Source organism: Coenobita brevimanus, chromosome 33, assembly GCF_032717465.1.
Source record: "Coenobita brevimanus isolate Jiangsu-jjx chromosome 33, ASM3271746v2, whole genome shotgun sequence".
Classification (NCBI taxonomy): domain Eukaryota; kingdom Metazoa; phylum Arthropoda; class Malacostraca; order Decapoda; family Coenobitidae; genus Coenobita; species Coenobita brevimanus.
In genome coordinates this window covers 20,158,698-20,175,737 of record NC_136986.1, presented here as the reverse complement: position 1 = coordinate 20,175,737, position 17,040 = coordinate 20,158,698, and positions in this window count along the sequence as shown.

Here is a 17,040-nt window from a genome sequence, read left to right as displayed (position 1 = left end):
TGCATATATTGTTTTAGCTTGGCTTTGAAGGTAAGTTACTGCTTGCTATCAGGTTTTCAGCTAGGTCATTCCAATCTTTTATTGCGTTATAATAAAATGTTCCTGTTGCCTGTCCAATGACCCTAGGAGCTTCAAAATTACGTGCCTTCTGACGTGTATTAATTCCGGGTTTGTCTTTGCACCTGATGAAGTTTGTTGTTAGATAAACAGGTGCCAGCTTGTTGAAAATTGTGAAGGCATTGTGTAACCTTAAATGTTTAGCCCTATCATTTGCATTTAGCAATTCAAGCATCGTTAGCTGTTCAACACCTACGTGGTCTCTGGGACACAGGCCAAGCATGAATCTCACTAGTTTGTTTTGAATAACCTGAAGTTTTCCCTTGGCCATTTGTGGCGTAGCAGGATGCCAAGATGATACAGAGTAGTCAAAATCACATTGTCAGGCATAGGGTATTTTTTTTTGCCGCTGGCAAGCATCCTGCTTGTCTGTACAAGAATCTGAGTCTGTTGTTGGTTTTATTTATCAGTGACTTCAAGAGTGATTCGCCAGACATATCAGAGTCGATATTTAGCCCTAGATATTTTACAACAGATACAGATGATATTGAGACTCCATAACACTTCACTTCAAAATCTCGTACATTTTTTAGTTTCTTCTTCGATCCGCATAGTATTGCCTCTGTTTTCCCTAGATGTAGAGACAATCTGTTGTCTACCACCCATTCACTGCAAGATTGAAGTTCCTTTGTAAGGGTGTCTGATATATCTTTAGGGTCTTTTCCTGACACTAAAAGCACACTATCGTCTGCATACAGCAGTAATCTGCATGAGACACTGAGTTTCATGTCGTTTACATAACACAAAAACAGCAAAGGACCCAGGATGCTCCCCTGCGGCACACCACATGTGATCGGCATCTCTTCTGATACAGTATCATCTATTTTTACTTTTTGTTTTCTGTTGCTAAGATATGATCGAAACCATGCAGAGGACCCTATGCCCATGGCCTTAAGTTTGTTACACAGGATATCATGGTCCACAGTGTCAAATGCCTTCTGAAGGTCAAGTAATACCATACCCGTGTAGTTACCTGTTGCCATTTGTGATCTTATATAATCAGTAAGATAGATGAAGCATGAATCAGTTGAAAATGACTCTCTAAATCCCGACTGAAACATGTACAAAATATCGTTTTTTATTAGGTAATCCTCTATCTGAGTGTATACAGCCCTTTCCAAAATTTTTGAGACTATACATAAGATGCTAACAGGTCTGTAGTTGCTGAGATCTAGCCTATTTCCTTTTTTAAACAAGGGAGATACCATTGCTTCCTTCAGCTCGTCCGGAACCGTATTGGTGGTAATGGACAGGTTTATTATATGGGTTAAGAGGTTAGCTAATACCAGGGCTCCTTCCTTCAAGAATCTACCTGGAATGTTGTCTGGGCCTGTGCTCTTTGTTATATTAAGTTTCAGTAGCTCATTGAAAGTGAACTGTTCTGTTACCGTCTGTAGATCAAAGCTCTCTGGGACAATTCCTCTGTTTCTGTAATAATCTTTGAAGGTTGTCGTGTTTGTGCAGTATTTGTTAAGTGATTGGGGGAGATTGTGTGCCAGTGAAGCGGCAATGGTGGTGAAGAACGAGTTGAAATGACTTGTTACTTTGGTTTTATCGTGGCATGTTTCATTATCTATATTAAGTACAATGTTGGTGTGTTCTTTGGACTTGTTTGTATAACCTGTCGTTTTTAAGAGTTGCCAAAGCTTCCTTGAATTATTTTTATATTCTTCAGTTTTGCCTCGAAAGTAGTCAGCTCTTGCAAGTTTGATATCTCGTGTCACTTTGTTTCTAGTCCTGTTAAATTCTTGTCTGAGTTCATTGTCGTGGCTGTTTGTTTTTAGTATTCTTCTAACTCTGTCTCGTTGTGCTATCAGGTCTAGTATTTCGCTGGTGATCCATGGATCTGTTCTATTTTTTATTCTAATTTCTTTGATGGGGGCTATCTCGTTCAGTATTTCGGTAAGAATTGTTTTGAATCTTGTCCATGCCATACTAGCATCGTTGCATGAGTTTATTAACGACGTCATTATTGCTTAATCTGCTGATATAGTGTTCCTTATTATAGTTCTTGAGCGACCTTATCTTAATTATTCTGTGTTTTCCTTTGATGGGTTTCTGTGTTTTCCTTGTGCAGTAGGTTATGTAGTGATCGCTAATCCCTGTCTCTAGCACCCCTGACTGAGATATTTTGTCTTCTCTGTTGCAGACTATGTGGTCAAGAATTGTGGCTGAGCATTCTGTTATGCGAGTTGGCATGTTTATTATTTGTTTATGGTTATTGCTAGTTAAAATATGCTTGTATCTTTTGCAGAGCCCTGTGTCTGTTTGTTATAACAGATGTTCATATCATCTAGAAGGATGGACTCTTTATCAGGATCTATCATCGTTAAGGTTCTGTCTAGTTTTTATAGAAACGTATTGTCATATGGGGGCCCGTAGCAAACACCGACACTGATAGGTTTTGTTCTGGGCAAGAGCAGCTCTATCCATAGAGCTTCCCAATAGTCTGTTATTAATTTGCCTAAACGAAATACTACTTTTTATGTACATACATACTCCTCCCCCTTGTCTGTTTCTATCATGCCTCAGAATATTGTAACCACCAATACCCACTTCATTTATTGTTACAGATGAGTCCAGCCAGGTCTCTGATACTGCAATCACTGAAGCTTTGGTTTTCTCTGCTAACAATCTAATTTCAGATATTTTTGGAATTATTGATCTTGCATTTATATGAATAAAATGGAGACCTCTCCTGTTAAAACAGGTAAATTTACTGTTACTGTCTACCTGGCTGTACTCATAGCTTATATTTACATTTGTTGAGCTCTCATCAGTTATAAATTCAGGCAACGACCTTGCACAACACCTATTACAAATTTCTGTTCTTATGTCATAAGCCCTAGAGTAGGTCGTGCACTTGAAATGCGTATAATTATTACACTGTATACATAGCACCTTTGGCTGGTCCCGCCTCACTGTTAAATTACATAGTTGGCACCTCACTCGTCCACCATGCGATGCCGTCTCCGTATAACATATCTTGCAGCATTTCTCACCTGGATCGTGTTCTCTCGTACAACGTTCGTGTATAATTCCCCCACACCTGTAACACTGATTCAGGCGACTCCTAGAATTATATCCATTCCCACAAGATGGACATCGAGGCCTGCAGGTCGATTCATTTACCAGTTGTCGATTACTCGTACGTATGGCAGCTGCGTCGGGCTGTTGTAGTTGTTGTTGTTGTTGTTGATGTCGTTGCTCCCCAGGGCATTCTGAAGAGTAAGCCAGTATATTTTGATGATGTATGCTGGGTTCAAGATCTGCGTCAGGAGCTCTTCTCGGTCCGGGGTTGATTTCAATATCTCCACAACAGATCAATGTGGCACATAGTAGAAAACGAAGTGGGGACGTTTTCTTCCTGGTGGGATATCGGAGAGTTACTCTGCGATCAGGTCCGAAGCTTTCATGCCAATTTTTGTTTTTTGCAAGCAGCCCTTCTCTCCCGTCGTCTACTACACCTTGTCTTGGTTCTGATGTCGTTAGTTGCGTGGCATTCGTCGCTGCATTCACTATCCTCATAATGATACACAGTAAGCCGAGCGACATCATTATGCCGATACTCCTGCCAGGCATATTCGACCTTCGCTCCTATTCATTTGTCTCGTAGGGTCAATAATCGCCTCCCTAGAAGACGCTTGATGCGGTGTCAGCAAAATTCCTAGCCGTTAGCCACAGGTCACAGGTCACAGTTCAACACTTGAAATACTGGGCTTACAGTACTTTTTTCTTAAAAATAACTTTCCATGCACTTCTCTGCATGGTCTTTTTGATATGATTCGGTTCCCCGTGACGTTATGCGATTGATGGTGGCATTGCCTAATTAATCAGCTTCGGACGACGGGCGCTGGAGAGGATTTAATGCGGAGCTACGCACACACACGTCCTCTCTCGACTTCCCGAGCACGATCTGATATATATATATATATATATATATATATATATATATATATACTGTACATATATGTACAGTATATACTGTACATATACATATATACATATATGTATATAACTGTACATATATTCATGTATACATGTATGTATAAACATACATATATACAAATATACATATATTTATATACATACATATAGATAGATAGATAGATAGATATGTCACATGGGATTTTTATTCCGACACATTAGTGATGAAAAATAATTTATTTTCTGTAATCTATCTATCTATCTATCTATCTATCTATCTATATATATATATATATATATATATATATATATATATATATATATATATATATATTACACATGGGAATTTTTTCTCGGACACTCCGGTGCTGAAAAATAATAGTTTAATTCCTGTTCTTCCCGGCATCGTGCTTAAGCATTTCTGACAGCGATAACTAGGGGAGGGGAAGACTAGGGGAGGAAATAACAGAGAAATGTATAGGAGGGAGTTGACTAGTGTGGTGGAGAATATAATTATCGAAAGGCGTAGACTTAGATTAGATTAATCCTTCCTGACAACCCCTCCCCCACTCACACACAGAGTAGGAGTACACTGTATATACATATACTGTACATCTATCTATCTATCTATATATATATATTCTATATATATTATATATCCATATCTATCTATCTATCTATCTATCTATATATATATATATATATATATATATATATATATATATGGATACATATATATATATATATATATATATATATATATATATATATATATATATATATATATATATATATATATATATATATATATATACACGCTGTTTGAGAAGAAAGATATTTATAAGTATACATGGGTGAGACAGGAGGGTGGAAGGGTTGTTGATAGAGCTTTGATGGACTATGTGGTTGTGTCTAGGAATGTAGTAGGAAGTTTGCTGGATGTGAGAGTTCTGAGAGTGGAGGGTGGAGGTATGTCTGACCACTACCTGGTGGAGGGAAAGTTAAGAGTAGGTAAGAGATGGGTGAGAGCTAGGAGGGTTAGGTGTGGCAGGGAGGTTTTGAAAGTGAGTGAGTTGGATAAAAGAGAGAAAACAATAGAGTATCAGGAGAAATTGAAAGATGAGTGGAACGCAGTGAAAGATTGGGAAAATGGCAGTGTGGAGGAGAAATGACAGTTGTTTAAGAGTGCTGTGGTGGGGCATGCAGAAGAGGTGTGTGGTGTGAGACGTGTGGGTGGTGGTGTAAGAAAAGGAAGTGAATGGTGGTGCAAGGAAGTAAGTATGGCTGTGGCTGAGAAGAGACTTGCATATGAAGTGTGGCTGCAGAGGAAGGATGAGATGTCCTATGAAAGGTATAAGGAAAAGAGGAATAGGGCGAGAAGGGCTGTGCGTGATCCTAAAGTGGCAGGAGATGAGAGGTGGGGTAGGCGGCTGACAGAGAATTTTCAACAGAATAAGAAAATGTTTTGGAAGGAGGTGAAAAGGGTGCGAAAGGGAGAGTCTGGGAAGGAAGAACGAGTAAAAGCAGAGGATGGAAGGATGTTAATTGAGATGGATGCAGCAAGGAAGAGATGGGCAGAATATTTTGAAAGATTGTTAAATGTAGAGGAGGAAAGGGTGGCTGAGATTGTGGCAGATGAAAGGGTGCAAGGAATAAATGTGTTGGGAGAGTTGAATGATTCTTTGATCACGAAGGAGGAAGTGGAGAAGGCAGTAAAGGAGATGAAAACAGGGGATGCTGCAGGTATGGATGGGTGTGCTGTGGAATGCCTGAAGGGTGGTGGAGTGACTATTGTTGACTGGTTAGTATGATTGTTGAATGTGTGCTTTGTGAAAGGTATGGTGCCAGTTGACTGGGCAAGTGTTTGTGTGGTCCCGTTGTATTAAGGGAAGGGTGATAAGTATGAATGTACTAGCTTTAGGGGTATAAGTCTGTTGAGTGTTGTAGGTAAGGTGTATGTTAGAGTGTTAATTATGAGAGTTAGAGAGGGTACAGAGGGAGTGATCGGTGATGAGCAGTGTGGCTTTAGGAGAGGGAGGGGATGCGTGGATCAGGTGTTTGCTGTAAGACAAGTGAGTGAAAAGTATTTAGCGAAAGGCAAGGATGTGTTTTGGGCATTTATGGATTTAGAGAAAGCTTATGATAGAATTGATAGAGATGCTTTGTGGACTGTTTTAAGATTGTATGGACTTGATGGTAGGTTACTAAAAGGGGTGAAGAGTTTTTATGTAAATAGTAGAGCGTGTGTAAGAGTAGGAAATGCTGTGAGTGATTGGTTTCCCGTGAGAGTGGGGCTGCGATAGGGATTTGTGATGTCGCCTTGGTTGTTTAATATTTACATGGATGGTGTTGTAAGGGAGGTGAATGCAAGAGTTTTAGGTGGAGGTCTGAGTCTGGTGAATGTTGATGGTGGAGAGTGGAATCTGAAGCAGCTGCTCTTTGCAGATGATACTGCACTGGTGGCAGATTCAGAGGAGAGATTGAGACAGTTGGTAGAGGAGTTTGGAAGGGTGTGTGAAAGGAGGAATTTGAAAGTAAATGAGAATAAGAGTAAAGTGATGAAGTGTACGAGGTTGGTAGATGGTAGGGGGATGAATATAGTTTTGAATGGCTAGTTGCTTGAGGAGGTAGAGTGTTTTAAATATCTAGGGTCACATGTTGCTGTGGATGGAAGAATAGATGCAGTAGTGAAGCTTAGAATAAATGAAGTAGGAAAGGTGCTGCGAGGAATGAAAAAAGTGTTTAGATGTCGTTCGCTTAGAATGGATGTAAAGGGAAGGCTGTATGAGGGTGTTGTGGTACCGACTGCGTTTTATGGGGCTGAAACATGGAACATGGGTGTAGCAGAGAGGAAAAGTTTGAATGTAATGGAGATGAGGTGTCTGAGGAGTATGTGTGGAGTGACGCATATGGATCGAGTGCGAAATGATGAAGTGCGAAGGAGAACTGGAGTTGTTTGGGAGATGGCTGATAGGGTTGAGCAGAAGGTGTTGCGATGATTTGGGCATATGGAGAGAATGGATAATGAGCGATTGGTGAATGAGCAATTGGTGTAAGGCTGAGAGGAAGACCACGAATAGGATGGATGGACAGTGTGAAGAGAGTGCTGGATGTGAGAGGGATGTCTGTTGAGCAAGGAAGAGTGGCTGTGCATGACAGAAGTAAATGGAGAGAAATTGTGAATAAGTGATGACGCAGCCCTGAGGGGATATTTTCCCGCATTTGGTCTGATCAGCTAGTCAGGTCAGGTGCGGGTAAGGGGATGGGTCTGTTATGATGTGGCAGGGGTAAACCAGTTCTGCTATCGGGCTCTGCTGTGGATGTCACTGATTGCATTGCGCAGTTGACCCTCGTGCGGTGTGGTGTAGTGAGGATCTGTCCGTTCGCCCCTTTGGGGCTAAGATGTGAATGAATGTGTTTGAATGGATGAGTAAATGGGGAGTGTGTCGTCCTGTCTCGGCTACCTCCCTTTCCTTGGGGTGAGCAGCCTAGGTATATATATATACATACAGTATATATATATATATATATATATATATATATATATATATATATATATATATATATATATATATATATATATATATATATATATAAAAGTATATATTGTAATCATAGGGGCATTTGTCTTCTTAGTATAATAGGAAAAGTGTATGGTGGGATACTAATTGACAGAGTTAGAGAAAGAACAGAGAAATTAGTTGGAGAAGAACAGGGAGGCTTTAGGAAGGGAAGAGGTTGTATAGATCAGATATTCATTCTTAGATCTTTAGTGGAAAAGTTTCCAGAGAAGGGAAAGAAGTTGTATACGGCTTTCATAGATTTGGAGAAAGCATATGACAAGGTGCATAGACAAGGATTGTGGAAAGTGTTAAGAATATATGGAGTAGATGGGAAGTTGTTGAATGCTGTGAACAGTATGTATGATGGTGCTAAGGCTGTAGTGTGTGTGGATGATGAACTAAGTGAATTTTTCTCTTTGAGGGTTGGGTTGAAGTCATGTCTCCATGGTTGTTCAATCTGTACATGGATGGGGTAATAAAAGAGGTACAAGGTAGGGTAGTGGATGTTGGAGTGGCCCTGGTGAGAAAGGATAGTGTTTGGAAACTCCCTGTACTGTTGTTTGCGGATGATACTGTGTTGTTGAGTGAAGACGAAGGGGAGTTGCAAGGCTTGGTGGATGAGTTTGGGAGAGTGTGAAAGAAACGGAATCTAAAGGTGAATGTAGGGAAGAGTAAAGTGATGGTCTTTGAGAGAGGTGAAGTCAGTGAATGTACAGCGAGGTTGGATGGTGCGGAATTGGAAAATGTGAGTACGTTTAAGTACTTGGGTAGTGTGATGAGTAAGGATGGAGGTTTGGATGGTGAAGTGCTTGAAAGGGTACAGCAGGGAAGAAAGGTTGCTGGTTCTTTGAAAGCAGTGATAAGAAACAGAGAAGTGAGCATGGAAGTGAAAAAGTTACTACATGACAGTATTGTGATACCAACTCTAACGTACGGAAGTGAAGCTTGGAGGTTGTTGGAAGGAAACAAGTAAAGAGTGAAAGCAGTGGAAACGAGTTATTTATGAGGAGCCTGTGGAGTCACATGGAGAGACAGGCTGACGAATGAGGATATAAAGGAGCGTTGTGGTGTTGATGTGGATGTGATAGGAAGCGTTATGAGGAACACACTGAGGTGGTTTGGCCATGTGGAGAGGATGGAGGGTGAAAGACTGACGAAGAGAGTGTATGTGAGTGAGGTGAAGGGGAGAAGAGAGAGGGGGAGGCCGAGGATGAGATGGAGGGATGGGGTGGAGAGGTACACTCTACCAAAGTTCCGCCTGGACCACCCTCTCGCCCGGCATGGTGAATGTGGCAACAGCGCAGTGTGTGGAAGGGAGGAGGGGAGAAGAGGGGGAGGGGGGGGTAGAACTTGGATCGAGGAATGGCAGCGCTGAGAAGGAGAGTCACTTGTTATAATGCAATTGTAACAGGGAATTCAGTATGTTTTCCCCAAATAATTACAACTCCTATTTTTTTCATTCATTTTTGTAGGCACACGACGCCTGGACAGTAACCACTGCATATTTCATTATTCATTACTGACCACAAGCAGCTCTGCTTGCGCACCTCATCTCTCTCTCCTCTCTCTCTGTTTTGTGTCTGTTGTATAAATGTGTGTATGTAAAATTGCATACCTTGTCAAGATAAAGTTATGTCATTTCACATAACGGATATCGTTTGCCATTAAAAGAATATTTATTGCACTGTAGGTAATACTTTTACTGTAGGCATACAAAGTTATCTCTCTATGCTGATAGGTAATCATGTGTTCAGTGGTAGACCAGTAGCGGGAGGTGCCCTGTCACACTCCCAGAAATACACATTTGTGATTAATGATACAGTGTTCTGATTTCCCATTTGTCATTAATTAAACCTGACATGAAGAACAATCTCATACAATATGTTACTTGAACTCATTTTCATGAAACTTGCATCTCTTACTTAGCTTTTTGTAGGGAGTGGAATAACAGTCATAATAATCACAAGGGTACTAAAAATTCCATATACCATTTGCATGTTACTTTTATTAGTAGTAGGTCCAGCCACCCTCTTTTTCGATCACCTCTTGCAGTCTGTTGGGCATGGAAGCTAAAAGGTCATGCATAAGGCGTGGTTGGTTCCTTACCAGTTCCCACTGGGCCTGAGTGTGGGCCAGAAGTTCAGCTGGTGTTCGCTCATTCTCTGGCTCCCAAGAGTTAACAATATTCCCCCATAAATTTTCGATGGGGTTCATGTCTGCCCCCTTGCTAGGCCAGTCTAGTAACTGCAGGTCCCCTCTAGCCCTGAACCACTCTATAACTACTCTTGCCGTATGGATGGGGCAACGGTCCTGCACAAAGATTACTGGGCCTGGAGGAAACGGAAAATCCCGTTCCCGAAGGGAGGGAAGGAAGAAATCCTGTAGAATTTCAATATACTTTGCAGCAGTGAACCGCCCTTCTATCCTTGTGATGTCACCCAAGCCATGGATACACATCCATCCCCACACGTTCACCGTGACGTGACCACTTCTGCGCTCCTCGTATATGTTCCTTCGGTCGTATCTGCGAGTGAATAAAATATGAACATATTAACACTTTCATATTTCACTGGGGGTGCGGGATTTGCCGTAAATGATGCTACGATGCAACCTCTACTGTATATTATGGCCCTATGGTTATCCACGTATCTAAAAATTGCAATGGTCAGGGCAGAGAGAGAGAGAGAGAGAGAGAGAGAGAGAGAGAGTTGACGGTATGGAGGAAATACGGATAATAAGCAGGCTTGGGAACAACTGACAGAAGGAAAGTATAGGAATATATACCTAGCATTATATATATACAGCCATCAGTACTTAACTGAAATAACTTAAACAAATTGTAACGATACATAAAAGTAGATCAGCGATGAACACTAAAGCAGAAACATGGACCATGCTTATACAATCAAGGGCCTTATATGTTTTGGCGATGAAAAACCGTTGATGGTATTTTTTACAGAAATCTATTTATATCTGATAAGAACAGATGTTACCTGGTGTTATTCGGCCTCCAGTTATGTATTCTGCCGTGATTAGTGTTGGTAAATGTTTTTTCATCTGTGAACACTACCCTGGACCAAAAATCTAGATCTTTGTCCACATTCTGGTGAGCGAAGGCTAGTCTGCCACCCCGGTGTTGGTCTGTCAGCAGCTCTCTCTTGGCAGGAATCCTTGATATGTGTGAAGAGGAAACACATTCAGTGAAGCTCCATAAAATTATTTTTATTTAGCAAGTATCAGTCTTTCTCATTTCCCCTAAACTGGATGTCAGATATGACAGGTTTTTAGGAGTATTACCTACTTTTGCAACAGAACACTGAGAAAAATTAAGGAAAAAATCCAAAAAATATATATACTGTATATATACGTTTGCTTTTAACGCTGTGGACAATTACGTTTATTTGCAAATACATAACTTTCGTGACCTTACCTATGGTGAATCCCTGCTTCGTGCAAACGGTTGCGTACGGTCTGCGAGGTCACATTTAGGTGGAGGGCTTCTCGAATGGCAACCGCGTTTGTGAAAGGGGCGACCTGAACAGCTCGTCGAATGTTCTCGTCGTCCTGGGGTCTGGTTAACCTGGGTCGGGGCCTCCTATCTGTAGAAAGATAACGATGATTGAACCTCGTATCAATAATCGCGAGGCCACTCTCCCAACATTTAGCTTATATCGAGATATCACTCTAAACCGCTTGGCATTCTTAATTTACTACCAGTGGGGAGGTTTGAGTGAACTGTTACACTTTCGAAGTTACCGTTAGTTATCCTTAATAATGAACAGACTTATAAACAACAGGATTAAGACCTATAGGTGACAAATGCTGAAAACTGTGTTGGACATATTTAACACAAAACAAACCGGTTTTCTACTTACCAAGATCAGTCAGATTCCCAGTTTCCTCGTGTCTCCTTATCCACATCAAAACTGTTGTTCGGGAGACTGCCAACCGCCTTGCAATCACACGGGATGAAAATCCGAGGTCATGAAGGGCAACAATCTCTGCTCTCTTGGTTAGCTCAGTTTCTCGTCTATTCATGATGAAATGCTGAGGGAACTGACAGACCTACACAGCAGAAATGTAGAGAACACCTCGGACCTCGGTGTAACCAGTCATTAAGTACTGGGATTGCTAGTCAGAAAAACTGTTTCTCGAACCCGACTTCGATTAGTGTCTCAGAAGAATCATGATTTCCACTCTTCCACCTCATCCTGCATTAACACTAATAAATTTTAATTCATTAACTGTTACTTGGGGATATTATTAGTGATATATTATTACCGAGAATTTAACGACTCAGATTCAGTGGCTCTGCAATACTGTATAAATTATCATAAGTTTCAAACATTTAGTAAACATTTTGTGTGAGAGATTGCTCTTCTTCATGTCAGGTTTATTTAATGACAAATGGGAAATCAGAACACTGTATCATTAATCACAAATGTGTATTTCTGGGAGTGTGACAGGGCACCTCCCGCTGCTGGTCTACCACTGAACACATGATTACCTATCAGCATAGAGAGATAACTTTGTATGCCTACAGTAAAAGTATTACCTACGGTGCAATAAATATTCTTTTAATGGCAAACGATATCCGTTATGTGAAATGACATGACTTTATCTTGACAAGGTATGCAATTTTACATACACACATTTATACAACAGACACAAAACAGAGAGAGAGGAGAGAGAGATGAGGTGCGCAAGCAGAGCTGCTTGTGGTCAGTAATGAATAATGAAATATGCAGTGGTTACTGTCCAGGCGTCGTGTGCCTACAAAAATGAATGAAAAAAATAGGAGTTGTAATTATTTGGGGAAAACATACTGAATTCCCTGTTACAATTGCATTATAACAAGTGACTCTCCTTCTCAGCGCTGCCATTCCTCGTTCCAAGTTCTACCCCCCCCTCCCCCTCTTCTCCCCTCCTCCCTTCCACACACTGCGCTGTTACCACATTCACCATGCCGGGCGAGAGGGTGGTCCAGGCGGAACTTTGGTAGAGTGTACCTCTCCACCCCATCCCTCCATCTCATCCTCGGCCTCCCCCTCTCTCTTCTCCCCTTCACCTCACTCACATACACTCTCTTCGTCAGTCTTTCACCCTCCATCCTCTCCACATGGCCAAACCACCTCAGTGTGTTCCTCATAACGCTGCCTATCACATCCACATCAACACCACAACGCTCCTTTATATCCTCATTCGTCAGCCTGTCTCTCCATGTGACTCCACAGGCTTCTCATAAATAACTCGTTTCCACTGCTTTCACTCATTACTTGTTTCCTTCCAACAACCTCCAAGCTTCACTTCCGTACGTTAGAGTTGGTATCACAATACTGTCATGTAGTAACTTTTTCACTTCCATGCTCACTTCTCTGTTTCTTATCACTGCTTTCAAAGAACCAGCAACCTTTCTTCCCTGCTGTACCCTTTCAAGCACTTCACCATCCAAACCTCCATCCTTACTCATCACACTACCCAAGTACTTAAACGTACTCACATTTTCCAATTCCGCACCATCCAACCTCGCTGTACATTCACTGACTTCACCTCTCTCAAAGACCATCACTTTACTCTTCCCTACATTCACCTTTAGATTCCGTTTCTTTCACACTCTCCCAAACTCATCCACCAAGCATTGCAACTCCCCTTCATCTTCACTCAACAACACAGTATCATCTGCAAACAACAGTACAGGGAGTTTCCAAACACTATCCTTTCTCACCAGGGCCACTCCAACATCCACTACCCTACCTTGTACCTCTTTTATTACCCCATCCATGTACAGATTGAACAACCATGGAGACATGACACATCCCTGTTTCAACCCAACTTTCAAAGAGAAAAATTCACTTAGTTCACCATCCACACGCACTGCAGCCTTCGCACCATCGTACATACTCTTCACAGCATTCAACAACTTCCCATCTACTCCATATATTCTTAACACTTTCCACAATCCTTGTCTATACACCCTGTCATATGCTTTCTCCAAATCCATGAAAGCCGTATACAACTTCTTTCCCTTCTCCAGAAACTTTTCCATTAAAGATCTAAGAATGAATATCTGATCTACACAACCTCTTCCCTTCCTAAAGCCTCCCTGTTCTTCTCCAACTAATTTCTCTGTTCTTTCTCTAATTCTGTCAATAAGTATCCTACCATACACTTTTCCTATTATACTAAGAAGACAAATGCCCTCATGATTACCACACACTTCTTTTTCGCCTTTTCCTTTGTACAAGGGAATAATTATACCTAACTTCCAATCCTCCGGGACTCTACCTTCCTCACAGGCCAATCTGCACATCTTCCACATCCATTCTACTACTATCTCTCCCCCATGCTTCAGCATTTCACCACACACTCCATCAATTCCTGGGGCTTTCACAGATTTAACTTTCTTCATTGCTTCCACAACTTCTATCCTACTAATTTCTTCCTGTCTTCTCACCTCCCTCCTTCTCCCAGCCATTCCCCAGCCACTTATATTCGCATTACTTCCATCCTCTACGTTCAACAATTCCTTAAAGTGTTCTCTCCATCTGCTCACTTTTTCTCCCTTCTCCACTAGTAATCTACCATTTTTATCTTTGACTCCCCTGCTAACTTCATTTCCACTCTGTCTTACCCTTTTCACCTCTTTCCAGAACATTTTCTTACAGTTCCTCCACTTTACACTCAAATTCCTTTCAAGTTCCTCATTCACTCTCTTCTTACTCTCTCTTACTAATCTTTTCACCTCTCTCTTTCTTTCTACATATAACTCTCTCTTCCGCCTGTCAACTTCTTCCACACCTCTATTTCTCATCCATTCAATTTATACTTTCTTCTTTTGTACCACAGCCTGTTTCACCTGTTCAGTCCACCACGCTGTTCCTTGCACCCCCCTCCGTCTTCTCTTCCTTCCACACACCACATCACATACTGCACATATTTCTTCTGTAAATATCCTACACACACCTTCCATGTCTCCCATCTGCTCCAATTCATATTTTCCCAATCGTTCCTGCACTTCTCTCTTATACTCTCCCTTTTTCTCATCCTCTTGTAACTTTTCCACTCTCCTTGCAACTACTCCTTCCTCTCGTCTTTCCCTTCTTCTATTCCTCGATCTTACTTGAATTCTAATTCTGGCCACCACCAAGTAGTGGTCAGAAAGTCCACTCCCCAAACCTCTATGAGCTCTTGCATCCATTACACATCTTCGCATCCTTTCATCCACACACACATAATCAATCATTGCCTTCCTTTCATTCAGTTCACCACCCACCCTTCTCATCACTCGCCATGTATACCTGTGGAGCATTTTATGCCTGAAGAGGGTATTGGCTATCACCAACCCCCTCCCAGAACAAATGTCCACTAACGCACTCCCATTCTTATCTATCTCAGCATGTACACCCCACTCACAAACTATTCCATCCACCTTCACATTCCCAACTTTACCATTCATATCACCAGTCAAAAACACTCTCTCATTCCTTCCAAACTTTTCCATGCACACTTCTACATTTGTCCAGAACTCTTCTCTCACTCTTCTAGCACGATCTTGGATTGGCACATATACACACAATCGCCCACATTTGTATTCCAATTTTCAACTTTACCCACACAAACCTTGACCCAACTGATCCATATTGTCTTATGCTCCTCTTCCATCTTTTACTCACACCTATACATACTCCTTCCTTTGGCCTCTCATTCTCAGCTACTCCTGCACATATACCCCATCCATACTCCCATTCTCTCACACTTTCTCCCCTCCATTTTGTTTCAGTTATTCCACATACATCCACTTTCGCATCCTCAAGCACCTGGACAATCTCTCTCTCTTTCACCTCATCATTCGCTCCCCTTACATTCCAAGTTCCGATAACCATGCTCTTTGTCCGGTCCTTGGTCGTCATCGTTTGATCAGTCCTTGTCCGAGGCTTATTGTTTGTTTTTTTAGTTAATTGTTTTCCGGGGAGGGGCACTAATCCTCCGGCAACCCTTTTAGTCGCCTTTTACGACAAGCAGGGATACTGGGGGAGTATATATATATATATATATATATATATATATATATATATATATATATATATATATATATATATATCAATTATTTATTTCCTGTGGCACCCTCGGGGATGCATAGGGCCTCGATGAACTCACACCACCACATCCTATCTTGTGCTAACTCCTCAAGATCTCCCCAACACTCATCTCCAGCTTCCCGTCTCATTGTCCTCACCCACGTCTCTTTTGGCCTTCCTCTACCTCTCCTACCAAGTGCCACCCACCCTGGTGTACCACGTACTATTCCCTGTCTCCTATACACATGTCCTAGCCACTTCCATCGTGAGAATCTAACATATTCATCGATCGGCTGCACTCCCGGTATTTCTCTAATTCTACTATTTGGTATCCTTTCCCACCACGTAACTCCTAATATTCTTCTAAGTGCTTTATTTTCAAACACCAAGAATTTATTTTCCATAGTCACTGTACTGTACCAAGACTCGTGTCCATAAATTAAGATACTCCTAACCATTACCTTATAAAGTTTGATTTTTGTATGCACAGAAAAATTTTTATTATTCCAAATATTTTTAAGCATTCCCATTGCCTGATTAGCCTTCTTTAACCTTTCCTCGAATTCAAAGTTCAAACAACCATCCTTGGCTAAATAAGTACCTAAATATTTAAACCTATCAACTTGCTTTACAACCATACCTCCAATTACACATTCCTGCGCATTTTCCATATTCATATTGATTATTTCAGTTTTTCCACAATTAATAACCAAACCCACCTTGCGACCTTCACTCACCAAACAGTCCAACACTCTCTGCATCCCTTCTGGCCCATCACAAATCAAAACTATATCATCTGCATAATCTAAATCCAAAAGTTTCCTGTTCTCTCCCCAAAGTATACCTGCACCGGTTTCTGTTCCAACTCGTTTCATAATGTAATCAATGACCAATATAAATAGTAAAGGGGATAGAACACCACCTTGAATTACTCCGGACTTGACTTCAAACGAATCACTCAGACAACCATCAACCATCACTTTACAAAATGTGTCCTCATGCATGTTCATAATGACCATCACAAACTCCTCTGGTATTCCATAATGTCTCATGATCTTCCCCATAGTCTCTCTCGAAACACTATCAAAAGCCTTTTCAAAATCAACAAAACAAAGACTTAACGGTTATCTCATTTCATTAACTTGCTGCATCAAATGCCTAACTATAAAGATCTGATCATTGCAACCACGTCCCTTTCTAATATATATATATATATATATATATATATATATATATATATATATATATATATATATATATATATATATATATGATACAAAAACCCACACTGGCAGACGAAAAAAGATGTATTCCAAACAGTTTCGGCGACAGCTGTCGCCTCTTCAGTGGATCTA